Source organism: Oncorhynchus nerka, linkage group LG14 (genome assembly GCF_034236695.1).
Source record: "Oncorhynchus nerka isolate Pitt River linkage group LG14, Oner_Uvic_2.0, whole genome shotgun sequence".
Classification (NCBI taxonomy): domain Eukaryota; kingdom Metazoa; phylum Chordata; class Actinopteri; order Salmoniformes; family Salmonidae; genus Oncorhynchus; species Oncorhynchus nerka.
In genome coordinates, this window is record NC_088409.1 from 27,404,367 (window position 1) to 27,423,496 (window position 19,130).

At 50.0% G+C, this 19,130-nt stretch overlaps 1 pseudogene; it reads left to right on the forward strand.

Moving 5' to 3' along the window:
• The first annotated feature begins 768 nt into the window (after positions 1-768).
• On the forward strand, positions 769-18,894 carry LOC115142095 (atrophin-1-like; annotated as a pseudogene).
• Positions 18,895-19,130: the final 236 nt, after the last annotated feature.

A 19,130-nucleotide genomic window follows, 5' to 3' on the forward strand; every position in this document is an offset into this window, starting at 1 on the left:
AGGGCGCTGTGCAAATGGGGAGAAGAAAAAACGAAAGGAGAGAGTAGGGAGGTGGTTTGCAGAACCGCTTGACTGGACACACTGTAGCTAGCTCCCCCGACACTGTGCAGAGTAAAAGAGAGAGGTAGACGGAGAGAGAGAGAGGGAGAGGTGGGAGGAGAAGAAACGGGGTAGGCCTCGGCCTAGGTTTTAAGGGAAAGGGTTATACACTCAAAGAAGAACTCAGTTCTAGGCATGAATAGAATGGATACAAAACTTTGAGAATGCACTATTATCTAGGCTATAATGGCATTATTCAGTTCGATGCTGTTTGACTACACGTTGGGCTGCATGCTGTAGCCATGTGCCCATCAATACAATGACGGGGAGAAGTTTTAGAACAAAGGGAGAGAAGGTAAGATTCTGTAAGCTGAGTTATTGCGTGTATAAAGGATCCATACAAAGTAGCTTATAGTGGGCTAATGCACAGTGATCCTACGTTGGAGTGGGGGAAGATACAACTGAAAAAGGGACTTCTCTCCTTCCCTCCCCTCTTCTGAGTGTTGGCCCTCTGCGCCTCTTCCTTCTCCCTGCCTCCCTTTCTTCTCGCTCCCCCATTCCTTAAGAATATGCAAATCACGCCCTCCTCTCCCTCTCTTTCTCTCTTCCTCGAAGTGCATCCCTTGCTCGCCCTCAGTAGATTTTGTGACTGTACCGACGGCAAAAAGTGCAAGTCGTCTTGACGGAGGAAGGGGGAGAAAGAGAAGGGGGAGAAGGGGGTGGGGAAGAGGCAAACGTACGCATCAATTCGTACAGTCTTCAGCGGCACCCTGTTTTTTCCTGCAACGATTTGGGAAGGAGAGAGAAATTTCTGCATTATTTGCGGAACCGTTGCAATATGATCCAGCAGCCTCTGTTTATAGGTGCGCGTGCTGCTCCTATGTGTGTATGTCAACGTACAGTATAAACCGAGAGAGACGGTTAAAGAAAGGGAGAGTGAAAGGGGACACGCATCGCTGGATATCATAGGTAAGGAGAAGGGAAAATGGATGCTTATATATTTTTGCTATTCTTGTTGGCCACGTTTGTGTCTTCCCTCCCCTTTCTTTGTGCGTTAACAATCATGCGTTATGTGTAATTCATACCCGGGTAAAATGTGTGTTAGGTTACAACGCACAACAGACGCACTCACATTCCAACGAGAAAAGGCGTCTCGGTGAGTCGGTAAAGAATGCCTTTCGCCATTCTATTCCGAATTAATTTTTCAAGACATGGAGAGAAAAAATAGTACCCTATGAGAGAAACACAACAGGCATAGATAGACACAGGACCCATTCTATACGGCATTATCAGTGTTAGCCAATATGTGCTATTTACACATAGCGTCTACATCGTCTGTGTAGTCTATTCCGATGTAGCTCGCTTGTTGTACAGAATAGCAGAGCCGGTCGCATCTGCATGTGTATCAATAACAGTAGCGGGAGAAGAAAGAAAGAGAACCGTTGCGGTGCCTGCTTCTCGGTGCCTGCTTCTCGGTGCCTGCTTCTCGGTGTCTGTCGGTGATGTGAGCTGTGTAACTGCATACTTACACGGGCTAAAGACATGCTGCGATGCATCACATATTTCATTTGAATGATTTCATGTGTGTGAGAGCGAGAAACAGTTCATGTGCACATATGTGTGTGTCTGTGTTTGACCATTGCTGTACATGGTGTGATTATTATAAGCTATGGTAAATGCTGTGTTTGACCATTGCTGTACATGGTGTGATTATTATAAGCTATGGTAAATGCTGTGTTTGCTTTTAGTGTTGATGGACCACAGCCAGGGACCAGCAAATGAATCCATGAATAGTAGCAGCCAGCCACCTGTGACTAAGATATACAGTGACTGTGTCATTAGGATCCATATCTGCTTTACATTGGGCCCATAGGCCTGCACTTCCCAAATATTGATTCCGTAGCACAAGTGATGGCTCAATGTTTATCATTGAGTGTGTGCAATTGTGAATTCTCTAACTACTGCAATATAGTAGACAACAAGTCTATGGGTAAAGTCACTGTAGAGCTATGCACATTGCACGTGTAAAGGAGGTGGTTCTGTGAACCAAGATAGCTTGATGACTGACGAGTAGCCTAGTCTGAGACGTGGACTTGTGTTAGCTCTCCGGGCTAATGCCTAGGCTTTAGGTCACCAGGATAACACAGTCTTGTGGCACTTAGTCCAGGTTCAAAGCCAGTCGGTCCCACACACTCACCTGATGTTGAATTCATGCCAACTGACTATACACTATGTGTGTCTATGTGTGAATCTGTAACTAACAGCTGTAACTGTTTGTATACAGTGTGTGAGTGTATAAATAAGTCAACATATGCAGTATGCACTAATTATTCATATATGTAGTAATGGTGCCACCATTGGATTTACTGTACCTGTGATAATTCAAACACACACATTGAATCTGTGTGTTTACTGCTCGATGGGTTGAACACAAGGTCTTCCATTGTCAGTGCTAACTACCTGGCTAAACATATCCCTGTATATCACCCAGTGTGCCACTGTTCTATTTATATCCTCATTCAGTACACATGAGCTTGACTGGGTGAATGGGTGAATGAGTTGGACATGTAAAACCTGTGTCATATTTCATAGTCTACTACCCTAATGAATGAAGGGGTGAATGAGTTGGACATGTAAAACCTGTGTCATATTTCATAGTCTACTACCCTAATGAATGAAGGGGTGAATGAGTTGGACATGTAAAACCTGTGTCATATTTCATAGTCTACTACCCTAATGAATGAAGGGGTGAATGAGTTGGACATGTAAAACCTGTGTCATATTTCATAGTCTACTACCCTAATGAATGAATGGGTGAATGAGTTGGACTTGTAAAACCTGTGTCATATTTCATAGTCTACTACCCTAATGAATGAATGGGTGAATGAGTTAGACTTGTAAAACCTGTGTCATATTTCATAGTCTACTACCCTAATGAATGAAGGGGTGAATGAGTTGGACATGTAAAACCTGTGTCATATTTCAGTCTACTACCCTAATGAATGAAGGGGTGAATGAGTTGGACCTGTAAAACCTGTGTCATATTTCAGTCTACTACCCTAATGAATGAAGGGGTGAATGAGTTGGACATGTAAAACCTGTGTCATATTTCATCTACTACCTAATGAATGAAGGGTGAATGAGTTGGACTACCTGTGTCATATTTCATAGTCTACTACCCTAATGAATGAAGGGGTGAATGAGTTAGACTTGTAAAACCTGTGTCATATTTCATAGTCTACTACCCTAATGAATGAAGGGGTGAATGAGTTTGACTTGTAAAACCTGTGTCATATTTCATAGTCTACTACCCTAATGAATGAAGGGGTGAATGAGTTGGACTTGTAAAACCTGAGTCATATTTCATAGTCTACTACCCTAATGAATGAAGGGGTGAATGAGTTGGACATGTAAAACCTGTGTCATATTTCAGTCTACTACCCTAATGAATGAAGGGGTGAATGAGTTGGACCTGTAAAACCTGTGTCATATTTCAGTCTACTACCCTAATGAATGAAGGGGTGAATGAGTTGGACATGTAAAACCTGTGTCATATTTCATAGTCTACTACCCTAATGAATGAAGGGGTGAATGAGTTGGACATGTAAAACCTGTGTCATATTTCATAGTCTACTACCCTAATGAATGAAGGGGTGAATGAGTTGGACATGTAAAACCTGTGTCATATTTCATAGTCTACTACCCTAATGAATGAAGGGGTGAATGAGTTGGACATGTAAAACCTGTGTCATATTTCATAGTCTACTACCCTAATGAATGAAGGGGTGAATGAGTTGGACATATATGTTGCATGTCATGGTCAATTACCTGTATCTATTAGTGATGGGGGGAAGATCAGTTACCTGTATCTATTAGTGATGGGGGGAAGATCAGTTACCTGTATCTATTAGTGATGGGGGGAAGATCAGTTACCTGTATCTATTAGTGATGGGGGAAGATCAGTTACCTGTATCTATTAGTGAAGATCAGTTACCTGTATCTATTAGTGATGGGGGGAAGATCAGTTACCTGTATCTATTAGTGATGGGGGGAAGTTCAGTTACCTGTATCTATTAGTGATGGGGGGAAGATCAGTTACCTGTATCTATTAGTGATGGGGGGAAGATCAGTTACATATTGGGATATTATTTTTGACAATAATCGTATCGCATTGTTTTGACAATATTGCAATATTATTTTCCCATGACTGATCAAAACTCGCTTTCTCATGATCTGTTGTCTGAGCAATATTTTTGGAACATCGAATCGCAATAAAACAACAGTGTCAAAGCGCAAATACACATCGTATCAGCACATAAGTATCATGGTAATATTGTGAGGTCCCTGGTAATTCCCAGCCCTACAATCTATGAATGAATGAATTATCAGACTGTTAACCCCATGTAGGTTTGGGTCTGGGGCTGGGCTCCTGTAGGGTAGGTAAGGGGTGGCAGGTAGCCGAGTTGTTCGAGCATTGGACTAGTAACCTAGAATGTTGCAAGATCAAGTCCCAGAGCTGACAAGTTAAAAATCGGTCCTTCTGCCCCTGAACAAGGCAGTTAACCCACCGTTCCTAGGTTGTCATTGTAAATAAGAATTTGTTCTTAACTGACTTGCCTGGTTAAATAAAGGTGAAATAAATGAGCTAATGTGGTTCTAATAGCCCCGCTGGTTACATGAGGCTCAGTATCAAATAGAGATGGCTATAACAGTTTAAACTCTTTCTGACCCAGGCTGAACTCAAACACACATCCAATTTCTTTGGGAAGGTTCTGTACAGTATCCAAGTACGAATGTTCATCAGCATAAGGGAATAATCTGTGCACACAATATTTTCTTCCAAATGTGTTTATTGTGATACACGACAGTATCCCTAAATCTGTGTACAGATTACATGTCCTTAAAGGAAAACCACACAAAACTATATTTTGGTATTTTTTTCATTAGTCCATTGTTGCAGTATGAATCAAAATGCACCATACCGGCTGTATTTCTGTTTTTTAAAGTTATATATCTTGAAAAATTGATTTCTGACATGCAATATTTTTAGGACTATATCAACAATGGACTAATGAAACAAATACCAAAATATCATTTTTGAGTGGAGTTTTCCTTTAACTGTGATTCTTCTGAATGAACTGAACTGCAGTGTATTACTCATCAATGCATCCATTCAGTATTGAAGTGTGATATGAGTCAGATATCGGTTTTCCTGTAGCATCACTGTGTTGAGGATCCTTGACTTGTACATGCACTCAAAGCCATGCCAGGTTCATCAGTCCACCGTTGCAATGAATTGCCTATAACTCTAGTTGTAATGTTATTGTTCGATATTGATTATTCAATATTTATCCTTCGATGTGTGTACAGCATTTGTTATTATGATTGATGGTGCACTGTAACGTGTCCTGTAAAATAACCTGTTGTTTTATTGTTGTTGTATTATTGTATGATTTGTATGGGGTTTTCTGATGCTACCTAATTCAATGGGACTGGCCTGGTTAGGTAGACAATTCATCATTGTGGTGTTTTTTCCAGGTTGTAGAAGCTCAGATGGTGGTGAGGTGATTTTCAGTCCTACAGAGAAAGACAAGGACACCACTTCATTCACTGCTATGGCCTGTGGGGAGGGATGGACATCATAAAGGAGGAACGATGAAAACTCGAACTCACAAAGAATCGGTATGAACTGTTTCAATGGCTTCCTTCATCTCTACCTTGTTCCCCTGTGTAGCTGAGTGTGCATGTGTGGGTCAGATTGCAGATGTGTTTATTGTTAATATGTTGTATTATATTGCACGGAGATGGATTGTGATGTTATATTTGACATCATTTAACATTAATACGACTTTTGAAGTTAAGATATTCTGTGTGTGTATTCTGTGTGTATATTCTGTGTGTGTATACTGTGTGTATATTCTGTGTGTATATTCTGTGTGTGTGTGTATAATCTGTGTGTATATTCTGTGTGTGTATTCTGTGTGTATATTCTGTGTGTGTATTCTGTGTGGACATTGATGTCATAATTATTCCTCTCTCTGTTCTGTTCTCTTCTCTCCTCCTCGTTCTTGCCGCCTTCTACCCTCCCAATTCCTCTTCTCTTCTCTCCTTTCCCTCCTCATTCTCTTCCCTCCCCCACCCATTACTGACCCTCTCTCTTTTCTCCCTCATTCGTGCCCCCTCCATATTTCATTATCCTTCGTTCCTCCTTACCCTTCCTGATCCCCTTTCCCCGACTTTCTGCCCTCTCCATCCCTCACTTTTTATTTCCCCCTCTCCCCTCCTCCTACTTGGTTTTGTCCTCTACTGTTCTCTTTACTTATTGTTTTGACCCCTTTACGTCCCTCTACCCCCAACCCCCTTTACCTCCCTCTACCCCCTTTACCTCCCTCTACCCCCTTTACCTCCCTCAACCCCCCTTTACCTCCCTCGACCCCCTTTACCTCCCTCTACCCCTCTTTACCCACTTCTACCCACTTTACCCCATTACCCACCTCTACCCCCTTTAACCACCCTCTACCTCCCTCTACCCCCACCCCCCCTTTACCTCCCTCTACCCCCCACCCCCTTTACCCCCTCGACCCCCTTTACCTCCCTCTACCCCTCTTTACCCACTTCTACCCACTCTACCCCCATTACCCACCTCTACCCCCTTTAACCTCCCTCTACCCTCCTTTACCCCCCTCATACCCCATTTCCCCTTCTCTCTCTTCGTTTGTTCCTCTTCTCTCCTTTTCTCCTCCTTCTTCTTGCCTCTTCCACCCCTGGTGGTTCAGATGCCAATGCGCAGTGGGCGGAGGCGGGGGGGAAGCAACGAGGAGAGGAGGGGTAGACGCCCGCATCCCAGCCCTTCTCGTGCAGAACGAAACGACAGGCAGGCGGTGAGAACCTGTCATGTTTTATGTCTGTTCTTTCCTGTGTTCTCCCTAAGAAACTCTTGTAATGTTGTCCCTCTGTGTCTCTAGTAATGGCAGTCTCTTTCTCCTTTTGGCTTTGTTTGTCATGTAGTCTTTCTATCTAGGTTTGTCTATAGTAAAGTGTGTGTGTGTGTGTGTCTGTGTGAGTGTGTGTGTGTGTGTGTGTGTGTGTGTGTGTGTGTCTGTGTGTCTGTGTGTGAGTGTGTGTGTGTGTGTGTGTGTGTGTGTGTGTGTGTGTAGTGAGTGAGTGAGTGAGTGAGTGAGTGAGTGAGAGAGAGAGGCTGTCAGTCATTAGATATTGATCTACATGAAGCCGTGTGTCTGTATGCCTGTATGAGTGCCTGTATGAGTCATCACCACCATGGTTGTCTTATACATACAATTGTAGTGCCAAAGTGGTGTGTTTTATACTGCTTTACCTGCAGTGTCATATCTTTGAGTTTGTCTTTCTTACTTAAAAAAATGATATACATGCATATTCTGTATCGTAGCAAAGAGCTGCTGGCGAGGAATTGGCAGTCAGTCGCTTCAATCACAGATCGCAAGGCCATGATTCGTCAGAGAGTGAAGCGGAGGAACTTGTGCCTCCACCAAAGAGGCAGAAAGTCCAGGTTAGTGTAATGTGATGTTGAACTGCAGCACTAGGTTGAATTAGGATGTTTTAATGTCAACATTTAATTAATATATACTTTCCTCATATTCACCTTATGTCATCAGGATTCTTCCTCTGTCACCAACCCACCGACTTCAACTCATTCAACTGACAGTACTCCCCCCACTATACCGCCCCCACCCTCGGCTCCCAGACAGTCACGTGACAGTGACAACGAGGATGGTCAATCCCAGGGCAGCAGGAGCTCAGTTGTAGGGAGCTTGGCCAATAGTCTGAGCAGTGGGCGGGACATCGACCAGGACAATAGATCTTCCTCCCCGAGTCTTTCTGCCTCCCCTCCAGCCAGTTTAGACTCTGACTCTGATGGTCCAGACTCACCAAAGCAAGGAGAGGGGGAACGGGAGAAAAGGAAAGAGGGAGGAGTGGGGAAGACAGGAGGAGAGGAAAGGAGGGCAGCCAGAGAGGGGAGAGGGGATGAGTCTTGCGGGGATGGAGAAAGGAAGGATGGAGGAATAGAGGACAGCCCTTCTCTGAAGCTGCCATCCTCCTCCATCTCTTCCTCTGCTCCTGTTCCCTCTCTCCGCGGAGCAGGGGATTCAGCCAATGACAGCAATAGTGGCAGGAAGTCCTATTTCTCACAGGACTCCAAGCTGGTAAGCAAGATGGAGTATGGACCGGCCAGCGCTGACACTGTGCACAGTGGCAATCGAATGAACTCCAAAGCTAAAGCTCAGTGCGTGACCAAGGCAACTGTCGCCGGGGGAGACTATCCCCACGGCAACCCCAACATTCCACACCCCCTCCACCACCCCTTCCTCCTCCACCAGCGCTGAAACCCTTAGAACTAGGGGGGCAGAACCTGCCCTCAGAAGTCAAGGTAGAGAGAGAGAAAATGGAGAAAGGTGAGAAACTGATGGACAACAAGACGGCTCCTCCCTCTTTGTTACCCCAAACCAGCCCATTACCCCCCTCCCAGCCCCCGCCCCACCCCCACCACTACAGCCCCACCGGATGGCAGGGAGGCACTGCAACCGGTTGCCAGGGAGCTGGGGCTACACCCGTTACTCTGGTAACCACCACGCTCACCAGCCGCAGCACCAACCCCAGTGCAGCAGCAGCAACTGCCATCCGTCTACAACCCCCTTCCTCCCGTCATTCGTCCTCCTCCCACCCCCTTACCTCCCCACCCCCACAAAGAGTACCTCCCCAGGTACGCTTCCGGGGAGGGGAAAGGGAGAGGGGGGTGGCCGGCGAGAGGGAGAGGGGGGGAGTGAGGGTGGAGTATGGGGGGAGGGAGATAGGTAGGGATTTTTCGGCTGGTAGTGGTAGTAACAGCAGCACTTCTAGTGGGATGGGGGTCCTAATGGGGTCCAAGGGAGGGAGTTTGGGGGTCAGAACCGGGAGTACCCAGGCCTGGGACCTCAGGGCTCTGGGAGAGACCCCCAATGGGTCCTGGGGAAGAGAATTTGGACCGGGGGTTCAGAGAAAGAGAGAGGGATAGAGAGAGGGAGAGGGAGGGAGAGAGGGATGTAGGAGGAAGGGAGTTTCCTTTACTGAATCGTAATGAGAATCAGAACAGAGAGTTTGGACCCACCTGTGCTGGGGGAGGAAGGGGGCACCCCAGAGACAAAGAGGGGGCGGTGGGGCGAGTTTGGGGGCCAGATGAGAGAGGTGGGGGCAATGGTAACCCCAATAATAACCCCCCACTAGGAAACCCCCAAGCTCAACCAGTGGGTTACCTGCAGCCCCCATGCTAAACCGCGATCCCCTTCCTCACCCCAAAACAACCCCAGCCACCCTACCCTACCCCCCACCCACATCCTCAAAGCGCTCCAAACGAGACTACCCCCATCGATGGACCAGGGACAGACAAGGCACAGTTCCCCCTCTGGACCAGAACACTTCCACAGAGAGTACCCTCCTGGGGCCAAGGACTATCCCCTGGTGGCCCACCCTCCACCGGCCCGGCCCGTGAGTACCCCAGTCCTCCCGGAATGACTCCAAACCTGGGCCGAGACTACCCAGGTGGACCTCAGATCCCCCACCTGCCCCACCCCCACTTTCCAGCCCAGCAGCCCAGAGACAGGGACCGAGAGAGGGACACTAACCAGCGAGAGTCGTCTCTCTACCAAAACCGTGGCGGTCCCCCCCAACCCCCGTCCCTTTCTCCCTCCTGTGCCTCCTCAACTCCTCATGGACACCCTCCGAATGCTTCTTACCCTCCTCCGCCACCTCCTCCCCCTCTCCCCACTCTCCAAACTTCCCTCGCTCAGCCCCAACCCCCCTCCGGCCTGGGACCCAATCACGTTCGTCCGGCAAATTACCCTTCCTCCAATCAGACTCCTGCAACACCCCTCTCTCCTTTACTAAACCCCTCGACCAATCAGATGGGAGGGTTTCCTTCCTACCCTTCAGGCTCCTCCTCCGGGGCCAACATGTCACTTCCTGGTTCAGGTGTGTCACCTGGCTGTCGGCCCTCACCCTTCCACAGCACTTTGAACAGCCACGCCCCCTTCAGCGGCCCCTACCAATCCAATGGGAACAGTGGGAACAACCTGGTCCCGACTAACAGCAATAGTAACAGTAGCAGTGGCAGCAGCCATACCAACTCTCTCTCTCAGTCCCTCTCACCTCAAAATGCCTCAAAAGGACCCCCACCTCTTAGTAACCCCGGCAACAACAATGGCACTTCGGCCCCTGGCTGTAGCTCCTCACTTCCTAGAGATGGGCATTCTGATTCGTCCACAGGTCCACCTCCCCCACCTGTCATCAAGGAGGAACCAATAGAAGAGAGGGAGGAGAGTGAAAGCCCACCTCCTGTTTTGAGAAGCCCCTCCCCTGAGCCCAAGCCGGTGGACATTCCGATCCACGCCAGCCAATCAGCACGGTGAGATGGGATAGGCGTCATAGCAACAGAAGGGCTCCATCATATGTCACTCTAACAAGTTCTAACAACTGATTTATGTGGTATTATCTCTGTTTTTGTCACTGGCACTTATCATAATATGTCAGCTATTATTTATAGATAAAGGGGCTGAGAAATGTATTCCTGTCACAGAAGAGGTTTTGTAGACAGGCCTACAGTATATCAAAGACAACACCACCCATCACAGAATATGTTTTGTAGACAGGCCTACAGTATATCAAAGACAACAACACCCATCACAGAAGAGGTTTTGTAGACAGGCCTACAGTATATCAAAGACAACAACACCCATCACAGAAGAGGTTTTGTAGACAGGCCTACAGTATATCAAAGACAACAACACCCATCACAGAAGAGGTTTTGTAGACAGGCCTACAGTATATAAAAAACAACAACACCCATCACAGAAGAGGTTTTGTAGACAGGCCTACAGTATATCAAAGACAACAACACCCATCACAGAAGAGGTTTTGTAGACAGGCCTACAGTATATCAAAGACAACAACACCCATCACAGAAGAGGTTTTGTAGATCAGTAAAGGGGGATTCCTAGTACAATTGAATGCCTTCAACTGAAATGTGTCTTCTGCATTTAACCCAACCCCTCTGAATCAGAGAGGTGCGGGGGGCTGCCTTAATCAACATCTACGTCTTGAGCGTCCGGGGAACAGTGGGTTAACTGCGTTGCTCAGAGGCAGAAAGACAGATTTTTACCTTGTCAGCCTAGGGATTCGACCCAGCAACCTTTTAGTTACTAGCCCAACACTCTAACCACTAGGCTACCTGCCACCAGTATATCAACAACAACACCTGTCACAGAAGACATTGCCAGATAATAAAGATAGTATCATCATATGGGAACAGAATCTGGTGCACAAATTGGTTATATTTTGCTGATGTGGTTCTAGGTTCCACAGGGTTCTAGATCGGGGCAGTGGAAACTCCTGCGCCCGCAGCGACGTTCTCTTTGTCCCTCTGGACGGCTCCAAACTGTGGAAGAAGAGGAACGAGGTGATCGAGAGAGCCCGGAGAGAGGTGGAGCAGAGGGCCAGAGACCTGAGGGAGAAAGAGCGGGAACGAGAGAGGGAGAGAGAGAGGGAGCGGGACCTGGAGAGGCATCTACAAGTGAGTATAATGAGGCAGGGAGGGGAGGCGATGAGCGAGGGAGAGGGACACAATGCTCAATTTCCTTCTCCTTTTTGTCTCTTTAAATGCTCCCTCTTTCCCTGCAGCAACAGAAGGACAATAACAATGCAAATATACAACGCCAGGGATCCTCTCTCTTCTTCCCCTCCTCCTCCATCCTCCTCGACCCTAACTCTTCTTCAAACCCTGGGTCTCACCCTCAACCTCACCCCCAGCAGCACCACTCCCACCCTCACCCCCACGCTCACCTCCACCCCTCCCACCTCCACCCCTCCCTCTCTCAACACATCCCACACTCCCTCCTCATGCAGTCAATGGGGGGTTCAACGGTGATTGGCCCACAGGGGGCTCTGGGGATCGGGTTAGGAGGGCCGTACCTGGGCCCTGACACCCCGGCACTGCGGACCCTGAGCGAGTACGCCCGGCCCCACGCCATGTCCCCCCTCGGGGCTAGTCGCCAACACCAACACCCGCATGTCCACCATCATGGCCACCCTCATGGCCACCCCCATGTCCACCCCTCCTTCTTCCTCCCCCAGTTCCAGAACCATGCTCTGGCCCACCCACATCACATGCCTGCTGATGCAGCCACAGCGGCAGCCATCTTGGGTTTCCTCTATGGGGGCAGTATGGAGGGAGGGCCAGGGGGGCATGGAGGAGGACATGGGGGGATGGGGGGTGCAGGGTTAGGGGGGATGGGGTTTCCCCATGCAGTGGCAGCCCACCGTGAGCGCATGAAGCCGGGGTTTGAGTTTAAGAGTGAGGACAGGGTGTACCAGCCGGGCTCCTTGGGAGATCCTACGGCTCTCGCCCTCGCCCACTCCCACTCGCATGCCCACGCACACGCTCATGCACATGCTCACTCCCTACTGCTGGGGGGAGGGGGTGGAGGTGAGGTGTCCATTTACGGCACCCCCCCTCCCCAGGCTCCTCCACCCCCACCACCGCCCCTCCAGAACCCAGCGTTAGCCCCAGTGAGTCGCCTCCCTAACCCTCCTCCCGCCCCTCAGTCCCTCTCCAACCCTCCCCCTTCTCCCTGCTTCCTCCCTCGCTCCCCTCTCACCCTGCACCTGCACCAGCCCCTCCACCCCCGGCCCCTGCAGCTGCACCTCTGCCTGCTCCTCCTCCACCCTCCTCCAACCCTGTTTCATCCCTCCATCATCCCGAACCGCACTCCTTTCCCGGCTCCCTCCCCCCATCTCACCCCCCACCTGCCCCTGCCCCGGTGACCGCCCCTCCTGAGACCTACCCCCCTCCCACTCGCTCCCCCACCACCTCTGAGAGAGAGAGGAGTGGAGAGAGGGAGAGAGAAAGAGAGCGAGACAGAGCGGGGCTGCCAGCCGGTGGAGAGAGGGGACGGGAGAGGGAGAGGGAGCGAGAGAGAGAAAGAGAAAGAGGGGGAAGCAATGGAAGTGGAGGAAGTGGTGGAAGTGGAGGAGGAGGAACAGGAGGAGGAGAGATTCCGGGGCGTCTTCAGATGTTGAATGTCACGCCTCATCATCACCAGCACTCACACATCCACTCCCACCTGCACCTGCACCAGCAAGACACAGGTACCCACTGCTGCTAACCACAGTTGTGATCTTGTACTATGATCTACACACTACTATTTAGTGCTCTTTTGAGCTGGACCTGAGAAAGCTCTTCCTGTCTGATACAGATGTTGATGTTAACGTGTTTGTTGATACTGTGACTCTTATTAAATATCTCCTTGTGTTTCCTGTTACATCATTGGCCCCTAGCGGCGGGCGGGGTGCACCCCCTGATGGACCCGTTGGCGTCGGGGTCTCCCCTGGCCCGCCTGCCCTACCCAGGGGCAGCGCTGGGCACCCCCATCCTGGCACACCCCCTCACTGAAAGCGAGGTGCTACGACAACAGCTCTTCGGTGAGGAAAGGCTGTTTTTTTCAGTCTGTTTGTTTATTTTTCTGTCTGTCTGTCTGTCTGTCTGTCTGTCTGTCTGTGTTGTATCATGAATATGATACCTACTGTACCTATCTTTCTGTCACTATCTACCTTACCTGTCTCTCCTCTTCTCCACTCCTCCTCTCACATGTCTCTCCTCTTCTCCACTCCTCCTCTCATGTCTCTCCTCTTCTCCACTCCTCCTCTCACCTGTCTCTCCTCTTCTCCACTCCTCCTCTCACCTGTCTCTCCTCTTCTCCACTCCTCCTCTCACCTGTCTCTCCACTTCTCCACTCCTCTCACCTGTCTCTCCTCTTCTCCACTCCTCCTCTCAACTGTCTCTCCTCTTCTCCACTCCTCCTCTCAACTGTCTCTCCTCTTCTCCACTCCTCCTCTCACCTGTCTCTCCTCTTCTCCTCCTCCTCTCACCTGTCTCTCCTCTTCTCCACTCCTCCTCTCACCTGTCTCTCCTCTTCTCCACTCCTCCTCTCACCTGTCTCTCTCTCTTCCTCTGTCTCTCCTCTTCTCCACTCCTCCTCCTCTTCTCCACTGTCTCTCCTCTCTCTCCACTCCTCCTCTCACTCCTCCTCTCACTCTGTCTCTCCTCTTCTCCACTCCTCCTCTCAACTGTCTCTCCTCTTCTCCTCCTCCTCTCACCTGTCTCTCCTCTTCTCCACTCCTCCTCTCAACTGTCTCTCCTCTTCTCCACTCCTCCTCTCACCTGTCTCTCCTCTTCTCCACTCCTCCTCTCACCTGTCTCTCCTCTTCTCCACTCCTCCTCTCACCTGTCTCTCCTCTTCTCCACTCCTCCTCTCACCTGTCTCTCTCTTCTCTACTCCTCCTCTCAACTGTCTCTCCTCTTCTCCACTCCTCCTCTCAACTGTCTCTCCTCTTCTCCACTCCTCCTCTCAACTGTCTCTCCTCTTCTCCACTCCTCCTCTCACCTGTCTCTCCTCTTCTCCACTCCTCCTCTCACCTGTCTCTCCTCTTCTCCACTCCTCCTCTCAACTGTCTCTCCTCTTCTCCACTCCTCCTCTCACCTGTCTCTCCTCTTCTCCACTCCTCCTCTCACCTGTCTCTCCTCTTCTCCACTCCTCCTCTCACCTGTCTCTCCTCTTCTCCACTCCTCCTCTCACCTGTCTCTCCTCTTCTCCACTCCTCCTCTCAACTGTCTCCCCTCTTCTCCACTCCTCCTCTCACCTGTCTCTCCTCTTCTCCACTCCTCCTCTCAACTGTCTCTCCTCTTCTCCACTCCTCCTCTCAACTGTCTCTCCTCTTCTCCACTCCTCCTCTCAACTGTCTCTCCTCTTCTCCACTCCCTCTCAACTGTCTCTCCTCTTCTCCACTCCTCCTCTCAACTGTCTCTCCTCTTCTCCACTCCTCCTCTCAACCTGTCTCTCCTCTTCTCCACTCCTCCTCTCACCTGTCTCTCCTCTTCTGCACTCCTCCTCTCACCTGTCTCTCTCTTCTCCACTCCTCCTCTCAACTGTCTCTCCTCTTCTCCACTCCTCCTCTCACCTGTCTCTCCTCTTCTCAACTCCTCCTCTCACCTGTCTCTCCTCTTCTCTACTCCTCCTCTCAACTGTCTCTCCTCTTCTCTACTCCTCCTCTCAACTGTCTCTCCTCTTCTCCACTCCTCCTCTCAACTGTCTCTCCTCTTCTCCACTCCTCTCACCTGTCTCTTCTCCACTCCTCCTCTCACCTGTCTCTCCTTTCTCCACTCCTCCTCTCACCTGTCTCTTCTCCACTCCTCCTCTCACCTGTCTCTTCTCCACTCCTCTCACCTGACTCTCCTCTTCTCCACTCCTCTCACCTGTCTCTCCTCTTCTCCACTCCTCCTCTCACCTGTCTCTTCTCCACTCCTCCTCTCACCTGTCTCTCCCTTCTCCACTCCTCCTCTCACCTGTCTCTCCTCTTCTCCACTCCTCCTCTCACCTGTCTCTTCTCCACTCCTCCTCTCACCTGTCTCTTCTCCACTCCTCTCACCTGTCTCTTCTCCACTCCTCCTCTCACCTGTCTCTCCCTTCTCAACTCCTCCTCTCACCTGTCTCTCCTCTTCTCCACTCCTCCTCTCACCTCCTCTCTTCTCCACTCCTCCTCTCACCTGTCTCTTCTCCACTCCTCCTCTCACCTGTCTCTCCCTTCTCCCTTCTCCTCCTCCTCTCACCTGTCTCTCCTCTTCTCCACTCCTCCTCTCACCTGTCTCTCCTCTTCTCCACTCCTCCTCTCAACTGTCTCTCCTCTTCTCCACTCCTCCTCTCAACTGTCTCTCCTCTTCTCCACTCCTCCTCTCACCTGTCTCTCCTCTTCTCCACTCCTCCTCTCACCTGTCTCTCCTCTTCTCCACTCCTCCTCTCACCTGTCTCTTCTCCACTCCTCCTCTCACCTGTCTCTCCCTTCTCCACTCCTCCTCTCACCTGTCTCTCCTCTTCTCAACTCCTCCTCTCACCTGTCTCTCCTCTTCTCTACTCCTCCTCTTAACTGTCTCTCCTCTTCTCTACTCCTCCTCTCAACTGTCTCTCCTCTTCTCCACTCCTCCTCTCAACTGTCTCTCCTCTTCTCCACTCCTCTCACCTGTCTCTTCTCCACTCCTCCTCTCACCTGTCTCTCCTCTTCTCCACTCCTCCTCTCAACTGTCTCTCCTCTTCTCCACTCCTCCTCTCAACTGTCTCTCCTCTTCTCCACTCCTCCTCTCACCTGTCTCTCCTCTTCTCCACTCCTCCTCTCACCTGTCTCTCCTCTTCTCCACTCCTCCTCTCACCTGTCTCTTCTCCACTCCTCCTCTCACCTGTCTCTCCCTTCTCCACTCCTCCTCTCACCTGTCTCTCCTCTTCTCAACTCCTCCTCTCACCTGTCTCTCCTCTTCTCTACTCCTCCTCTCAACTGTCTCTCCTCTTCTCTACTCCTCCTCTCAACTGTCTCTCCTCTTCTCCACTCCTCCTCTCAACTGTCTCTCCTCTTCTCCACTCCTCTCACCTGTCTCTCCACTCCTCCTCTCACCTGTCTCTTCTCCACTCCTCCTCTCACCTGTCTCTTCTCCACTCCTCTCACCTGACTCTCCTCTTCTCCACTCCTCTCACCTGTCTCTCCCTTCTCCACTCCTCCTCTCACCTGTCTCTTCTCCACTCCTCCTCTCACCTGTCTCTTCTCCACTCCTCTCACCTGACTCTCCTCTTCTCCACTCCTCTCACATGTCTCTCCCTTCTCAACTCCTCCTCTCACCTGTCTCTCCTCTTCTCCACTCCTCCTCTCAACTGTCTCTCCACTTCTCCACTCCTCCTCTCACCTGTCTCTCCTCTTCTCCACTCCTCCTCTCGCCTGTCTCTCCTCTTCTCCACTCCTCCTCTCACCTGTCTCTCCCTTCTCCACTCCTCCTCTCACCTGTCTCTCCTCTTCTCCACTCCTCCTCTCACCTGTCTCCTCTCCACTCCTCCTCTCACCTGTCTCTCCCTTCTCCACTCCTCCTCTCACCTGTCTCTCCTCTTCTCCACTCCTCCTCTCACCTGTCTCTTCTCCACTCCTCCTCTCACCTGTCTCTTCTCCACTCCTCCTCTCACCTGTCTCTCCTCTTCTCCACTCATCCTCTCACCTGTCTCTTCTCCACTCCTCCTCTCACCTGTCTCTTCTCCACTCCTCCTCTCACCTGTCTCTCCCTTCTCAACTCCTCCTCTCACCTGTCTCTCCTCTTCTCCACTCCTCCTCTCACCTGTCTCTCCTCTTCTCCACTCCGCCTCTCACCTGTCTCTTCTCCACTCCTCCTCTCACCTGTCTCTCCTCTTCTCCACTCCTCCTCTCACCTGTCTCTCCTCTTCTCCACTCATCCTCTCACCTGTCTCTTCTCCACTCCTCCTCTCACCTGTCTCTTCTCCACTCCTCCTCTCACCTGTCTCTCCCTTCTCAACTCCTCCTCTCACCTGTCTCTCCTCTTCTCCACTCCTCCTCTCACCTGTCTCTCCTCTTCTCCACTCCTCCTCTCACCTGTCTCTTCTCCACTCCTCCTCTCACCTGTCTCTCCCTTCTCCACTCCTCCTCTCACCTGTCTCTCCTCTTCTCCACTCCTCCTCTCACCTGTCTCTCCTCTTCTCCACTCCTCCTCTCACCTGTCTCTCCTCTTCTCCACTCCTCCTCTCACCTGTCTCTCCTCTTCTCCACTCCTCCTCTCACCTGTCTCTCCTCTTCTCCCTTTCCTCTTCCCTTTTCCTTCCCCCTCTAGGCGCTCCGTTCCGTGAGCTGCCCCAGCCCTCCTCTCTGACAGGTTCCATGTCAGCGGCCCACCAGCTCCAGGCCATGCAGCAGGCCCAGAGCGCAGAGCTGCAGATCCAGAGACTGGCCCTGGAACAGCAGTGGATCCACCACCACCACCACCACTCCCTCACCCAGGACGAGTACTACAGGTAGCCTACTAATGGGACCAGGGGAGCTGGGTGGGGTGTGGGGAGACTGTGTCTGGTGTGTGTGTGTGTGTGTGTGTGTGTGTGTGTGTGTGTGTGTGTGTGTGTGTGTGTGTGTGTGTGTGTGTGTGTGTGTGTGTGTGTGTGTGTGTGTATCATCCCTGACCCTGTCTCATACAGTCTCTTCTCTCTTCCTCAGCCACTTAAAGAAGGAAAGCGACAAGACCCTGTAAGGGAGGAAACAGAGAGGGGGAACAAGCCCACGGAAGACAAACCCAAAGGAGGAAGAAAGGAGAGAAATATCTGCAAAGGAAGACGAAAACAACAAAACAGAAGCACTAAGAACAATGAAGGAAGCATCAAACCATAGGAGCCTGAGGAGAAATGAACTGATTGCGAAACCAGATGAAAAAAGGGAGGTATGAGAGGAGTGAAAACGTTGCTCACAGTCTGTGTTGTCTGTACTATACCATAGCCCCAGACTCTGGGCGCATCACAGCGTATGTTGTTCAACTCCAGTTTTGTATTGTGCCCTGTACAGTATACTAGGTGGGAGCAGCAATATAATGCAGTACAGTCTGGTGTAAATGACCTTATGCCAGGAAGAATGTGTACATGAGGCTCTCTTTTATGTCATTGCATGTAGCTAGGCGCTTATTCTGAACTGGTTGAACTCCTGGTTCTATTTTTAGTAATCGCCCTCTCTTTCCTAACGGACAGGTGGTGTATGAGTATGCATGAGACCAGCGATTAATGAGTGTCATATTATGTTAACCATTAGTTGTATTGTTATTATTATTCATGTCTGTTTGTTGATAATTCTATAATTCTATATACATATTATTTGTATTGTTATTTTATTACATTTTCATGGTATGGCGGTTTCTTTAGTTTTTTATTGTGAAACGAGATGCAAATGAAGGAAAAAGATAAACTACATCATTTTTTGGGGAAAATATATGGGTCTCTGATGTGGTTGTGTACAGTATGTTCTCTCCCCTCTCTCTCTCTTTCTCTCTCTCCTCTCTCTCTCACTCTCCCCTCTCTCTCTCTCCCCTCTCTCTCTCTCTCTCCCCCCTCTCTCTCTCTTTCTCTCTCACTCTCCCCTCTCTCTCTCTCTCTCTCTCTCTCTCTCTCTCTCCCCCTCTCTCTCTCTCTCTCTCTCTCTCTCTCTCTCTCTCCCCCCTCTCTCTC